Source organism: Meriones unguiculatus, chromosome 1 (assembly GCF_030254825.1).
Source record: "Meriones unguiculatus strain TT.TT164.6M chromosome 1, Bangor_MerUng_6.1, whole genome shotgun sequence".
NCBI classification, from domain to species: domain Eukaryota; kingdom Metazoa; phylum Chordata; class Mammalia; order Rodentia; family Muridae; genus Meriones; species Meriones unguiculatus.
Window position 1 is genome coordinate 194872953 of NC_083349.1, and position 6342 is coordinate 194879294.

The 6342-nt window shown below is 44.5% G+C and overlaps 1 pseudogene; it reads right to left on the reverse strand.

Moving 5' to 3' along the window:
- Positions 1 to 3998: 3998 nt before the first annotated feature.
- On the reverse strand, positions 3999 to 5825 carry LOC110549580 (alpha-ketoglutarate dehydrogenase component 4-like; annotated as a pseudogene).
- Positions 5826 to 6342: the final 517 nt, after the last annotated feature.

The window sequence follows — 6342 nt, forward strand, 5'->3', positions numbered from 1 at the left end:
TATGATCACTGTGGTCTGACTAGCCTTGGCCCAGCACCTAACCGCCGTCCTAGGGAGGGATTGTGTTGTGGTAGTGGAAGATCCTGAAGGTTGGGACTACTTGTGTTTCATGAAGTAAAAGATGCATCCATTTAGTTTCAGTTTTCTATTCCACAGATATGACTTTATTTTTAATCAAAAGATTAAGAGGGGACAAGGCGGTGGTGGTGCATGCCTGTAATCCCAGCACTGGATAGGTAAAAGAGGCAGGTTGATTTCTGTGAATTGGAGGCCAGCCTGGTCTACAAAGTGGTCCAGGACAGCCAAGATTATACAGATAAATCCTGTCTCGGAAAAAAAAAAATTATTAAGAGGGGAAGTTTATCAGTTGTATAGAGGAAACAAACAGGATAAGAATACTACTGATGACAATTTCTCAAGATTTAAAGGGGTCTTTGAAGCCAAAGGTGCTTTGCTATTTTCCCCTTCAGGACTAGCTGCTTTTTACACAAAAGCAGCCCTGTCAGCCATCCTTGCCCTGTATCTGAGCCTGGCTGCCTGCCTTTTAGTTGGGATAAATAAGGTGCACGGATAAGTTGGCAGGTGCCAAAGCTGAGTTCTTTAGCCTGAAGTCCTTTAAGAAAGGCTCACCTAGGCTGTGTGTATAGCTCAGTGGTAAAGTTCCTGCTTAGCATGCATGAGGCCCTAAGGGGATGGTGCGCTGTCAGGGTTTGGAGTGGGAATTCACCAGGAAGAAGATGGAACTCCCTGAACAGGTAGGTGCCCTGAAGCCACTCCCTTTCTTAACATTGGCTGACCTTGCAGGGTTGGGTTTGTCTTGTTAAGGAAGCTTCTGGCCTTTCAGACTTGTTCCATATACTCAAAAACACTTGGTAATTCCTAAGGTAGTCTCACTATGTATCCCTGACTGTCCTAAAACTCACTACATAGAAACCAAGCTGGCCTCCAACTCAGAAAGAACCAGCTGCCTTTATCTCTGAAGTCCTGGATTAAAGGCTTTGCCACCATGCCTATTTCCTTAGTTAATTCTAAGCATAGCAAGATATGTTGAACATTTCCAAATATTTTATGAAATATTAATGAAAAACAAAGATATAAATACAGAAAATACCACAAAGCATTTGTTTGTTTAGTTGGTGGTTTTTTTCGAGGCAGGGTTTCTCTGTATAGCCTGGCTGTCCTGGACTCCCTCTGTAGACCAGGCTGGCCTTGAACTCACAGAGACCTGCCTGTGTTTGCCCCCTGAGTGCTGGGATTAGAAGCATGTGCCGCAGTGCCCGGCTCCACAAAGCATTTTAAACTCAGCTTTTCAAGGACACAATTTTTCACGCTTCGTGAGTTTACGCTGTGTGTCGTCCTTGCACAGGGGCCGATCTTCTCCGTGTGGTTCCAAGGCTCGTGCATGCGCTGCTGAAGCGAGCCCTCAGTGACACAGTTCCAAATCCTAAAGCTCTTGCTTCCAAAGCCTGCTCTAGGCTGTTGTCTTCTGCGACCTTCATATTTCACAGCACCTTCTTACCTGGGTCTCTTACTTAAGCTATAGTTCCTGGTACTTTGAACAAGTCAGTACCACTCTTAAAGACCCAGAAACGGATTATTTCATTGTCTTCCCAATTCCTTATGATCAGTACATCATAAAACAGTATGGTAGGATTCACCTGCAGTTCAACTTATTCCCTGGAGGCCAAGGCGGGAGAATCAGTTGAGCCCAGGAGTTCAAGACCAACCTCAGCAACTTAGCAAGAATCCCATCTCAAAAAGGAAATAACTAGTGTATTCTAACACTGAAGTCTCGAGACGCAGGCCTTAGAGCAGTGACTGTTCACCAAATAAGTGACTGTCGGTGGACACCTACCTGCAACTGAAGTCTGCCTCCGGGGAAGACTCTGTAACCCATGATACGCCATGAGAGATAGCTAACAAACTTTAGTTCTGACAACTTAATTTCCAACTAGTGTGCAAAGTACCTTAATACTTAAATGCCATTGGTGTAAGTGTAATTGTTGCAGACTTGCTGCATATATTGACTCGTAATTCTCACAGAAGCCTCAGACATAGGCGCTGTTATTCCCATTTTGCAGATGAGAAAATAATCCTAGAGGATAGTAATTCTACAGGTAATCGTAGCAAACTGACCCCAGAATTTCTGTTCTGACTGGCCATAGCCTCATTCACTGTTCACAGCAAAGCTGGGAGACGTGTTTTCTTCAGAGATCCTAAGGGTTTCTAGGGCAGAGGTTCTTAACCTTCCTAATGCTATAACCCTTAATACAGTTCCTCACGTGATCCCCAGCCACATTATTTTATATTATGTGACCCCAAAGTTATTTTTGTTGCTACCTCTTATCTGCAATTTTGCTACTCTTATGAATCATAGTGTAAATACCTGATATGCAGGATATCTGATGTGCTGCCCATGTGAAAGGGTTTCACTAGGTAGCCCTGGTTGGCCTAGAACTTGGTGTGTTGACCAGCTTACAGAAATCCCATCTCTACTTCCAGAGTGCCAGCCTTGAAGGCATGCCCCACCACACTTGGTGCTCAGTGTGCCCTACCTGGACCTAGATGTGTGGCTGCTTGTTTTTGGCAATTTCAGAAATTAAGAAAATTTTCCTATTTACAAACATTTTATATCAATGAAATTATAATACAAAACATGAGATTAAAAAAAAACTCTAACCAAAATCAAGAATGCCTTTTGAAAGCAGGGGCTATGGCATATCGGAAGCACCTGTGCTAACACATACAAAGCTCTGTGTTCGTTCCTCAGTACTGCAAAAAAGAGAAGGCCTTATCCGACAGAAGAATGCCCTTATTGCAGAGAAACTTGCTTTGTAGGGTCTTGGTGTTTGGAGAGGTGTCGGCTCACAGCCTGGAGGGAGCATTGGGAACCTAGCTACTTTGAAGGTGTGAGGTCCATGAAGACAGGCGTGAGCTACAAGACAGCATTCTTCACAGAGGCCAGGGCTCTGACTACACTCACAGTGACAATCCAACTTTCACTTACCAGGGTGTGTAAGCAATCTTGCCTCCGTCAGACCTAGACATGCTTAAGGATGAGTCAGGAAAAGGAACCGTTTTCCTCAATTAGTGCCAGGTGGAGAGTACTGTGGTTGTTATTTTGGACTCAAAACTCAAAAACTCCTTGAATTTCACCTTCCCTCCCTTCCTGGTAGTTTTCCATATAGGCTGGGTGTGGCCATGACTCAGTTTGTGGTAAGGATGTGGCATCAGCTGGGGAGGAGCTTACTTCTGTCTCTAATTCCAGCTGGGAAGGAGCAGCTCTGGAGCTGAGTCATTGCTGGTTCTTACCAGCTCACACAGATTGTTCTGGGAGACCTAGGGAGGAAGTTCTGTGGATCACATAATTCCACCGGAGCCCTCCACTCCAAGGATGAGGAAAAGGTAGGTTTCAGTTCATTGGAAGAGGCAAAGGCCTCTGGAGCAAAGGACTTTGCACAAATTGAGTTTCAGACTACCTCACTGTCACCACCACAGGGCCAGAGATGCTACCCTCATAAATCTTTGTCTGCAGAAATAATTTTACACCGGAGAGGAACCGTAGTATCTTTAGTTCTAGTTGTCCTTGGGACGAGCGAGTCAGGTAACCAGTCTGTAAGGACAGACACATGGGTGAAGAACACACATCTAAGGAAATGGTAGGACTTTTTAGGAGGAGGCCACTTGATCCTTTGTTTTCTGGTCTTCTGTTTGTTTTTGTTTTTGTTATTTTTCAGAATATCTACCTACCTATTGGTTCTCTGACGAAAGGTTTCTCCCTGTAGCCCTGATCACCCTGGAACTCATTGCAGACCAGGCTTGTCCTGGGACTCTGGGATCCCCTGCCTCTGCCTCCTGAGTGCTGGGATTTGAGGCAGGGACGCTACCACCCAGCTGCAGAATATTGAGGCTATTTGAGACCATTTCCTCAGTTACCGTTTTGAGAATCCCTTATTGGAAAGATAATTATTCTGGCTGGCAAAGAGCAGCCACAATGATCATTCTGGACTTCCAAGTTGGATAAAGCCCATTTCTTCTTGAGACATAGGTTTCCTTCTGTATTTCTGAGGTAATGGTTTTGTTATTTCTGCAGTGTCTGGTTGCCCTGACTTAGCAGCATACCTGTGAATATACTTCCTTTAGAATGATAGGAAATTATAGAAGAGGGAGGAATGGTCACTGTTCTCAGAGTTTCTGAGGCACTGAGGTGGTCTCTTCTGTAAGGGAACTTTATTGAGCGATCACTTGGTCTCACTACTTGGATGACTTTCTGGTGGCTGTCATCTTGCCCATCATGATGCCTTTATCTTCCAAATCTTGAGTGATACCTCATCCCCAATCTCATCACACAGCTGTTGTGTCAGGATCTTCCCCTTTCTGTTCCTCTGGGTTCTACTTATTCTCTAATTTGCACACCAGGGAGCCTTAGCTACAAATGTAGGGAGAAAGGAGAGCACAAGACCTCTAGGGAGTTAGTTGGTGGGTAGGATTACACATTCTAAGAAACCTTTTTTCAGTGAGTCCCAGCAGTTCTGGGATAGAGAAAAGTTGGAGGTCATGTCGGGTGAGATCCTCCGGATCTCACGGACAAGGCCTCCGTGGCTGAGATCAAGCTTTACAGAGAGAATAAGGGAGCCCTCACGCTTATCTCTTCCTGCTTCTCTTGGCTGATGCAGCATTTGCAAGATGCTGGGAAAGCCCAGACACAGAGTTGCATTCAGAACACTCATGTGTTTTCAGTATTTACAAAAATTACATTTACTGCATACTGAACATCTTGGAGAGGCCCTCCATATAGAAACTGACCTTCCATGTATAGCTAAAATGTTTTCTCCGTCTGGAAGTCTTCTCTTTTCCACAGAGACAACTTTTTTTTAACTCCAAAAAATCTATCATTTTCTTCTTTTCAGAATTTGTCTGGGGAAAAGTTTGCTCTACCATTGTGATAAAAGAAATTTTTAGATGTTTGAAGAAGACATGGTATAAAAAGCCCTCCTGGGCATGGTGGTGCAGCCATGTAATGTATGAATTTATGATCATCGTGGGCTATAGAGTGAAACCGTACCTCAAGACACAAGTCTAACAGGTCCAGCTTAAGGATCACGTAGGCCTGAAGTGTTAGGTTCTACTTTAAGCCTGACGTTCAAAGCTTGTGGGCTGCTTAGGCAGGCTGTCCTCAGAAATGACACTGCTGTTTGCAGAGCCCAACAAGTCACATGATATATGGGGCTAGTTTATAATCTCGCCATCAGCAGGGCCAGCGTTTATTTTGCAGCTCCTGGATTGGAGTATGTTTTGTTTTGTTTTACATACCTTCCTGAAGAACTCCCATTAAATTTTAAGAACTGTAAAGCCATTAAACCAGATTCTGTGGCCTTTGGCAAAAAACCCACATTACAGTGAATGAGTCTAGCAGCTTACTCTCCTCCCATCGTGATCAAGTCAGTGAACACAACGGAAGGGCTTACTTTAGGCTGGGTAAGGCCTATGTCCTTCAACCCTGCTTTCCTGTAGCCTTGGAGTTGCTGTGGATCAACGAAATGGTGATTCAGAGAGATAGCTCAGAGAAGGCAAATCAGAAAGTAGTTCTGCTCTGATCACCAGAAAGCCCTCCAAGATTAGGCAGGTGGTTGCCAAAGGAAGAAGGTGCCTGTTGGACTCATTCACATATAATTGACTGAACAGACTCCACCCTATGAAATAAGGATTGTCCTCAAGTTACTTTTAACGGACTGTACATGTTAAATTACAGGTATAGTCATAGGGTTAGTGATTAGAACTAGAACAAAGATAAGATACAACCTAACCTTATTCTTCTGTATCATGCTGACTTCTCTGCATAAGCAAGACAGTAACCTTTAGGAAGTCACCGTGACACATTTTGTCATCTAAAGTGAACATGACAGGCTGTAGTCTATCATTCCCATGGGCCCATCTGTGTAACTGTCAGATCTGAAACCTGCAGATGAAGGGCGGTTCTCAGCTGCCACCAGTTCTCCAGACTGGTCTCCAGTCCTGCCTCAGTTTCTTAAACGCCAAGATCACAGACTTGGGCACACCTCCCTTGGTATGTAGATTTGTGGTGATGGGAAGGGAGGGGAGGAAGAGAGAGAAGAAATGAATGAATATGAATCCACATCTTGAGACATTAGTCTGGCCTAGAGCTCACTGCGTAGCGCAAGGTGACCTTGCTCTGCAGTTTCTCCAGATTTGGTCTCTTGAGTGCTGGATTATAGATGTGAGCCACACAGCCTAACTCCCAGTTCGATTTAGAACTTTAGGCCTAGCGTGCACAGGGAACCTCCGCATGAGTAGAGAGCTGTCACCATGTTGTTTTCAGGT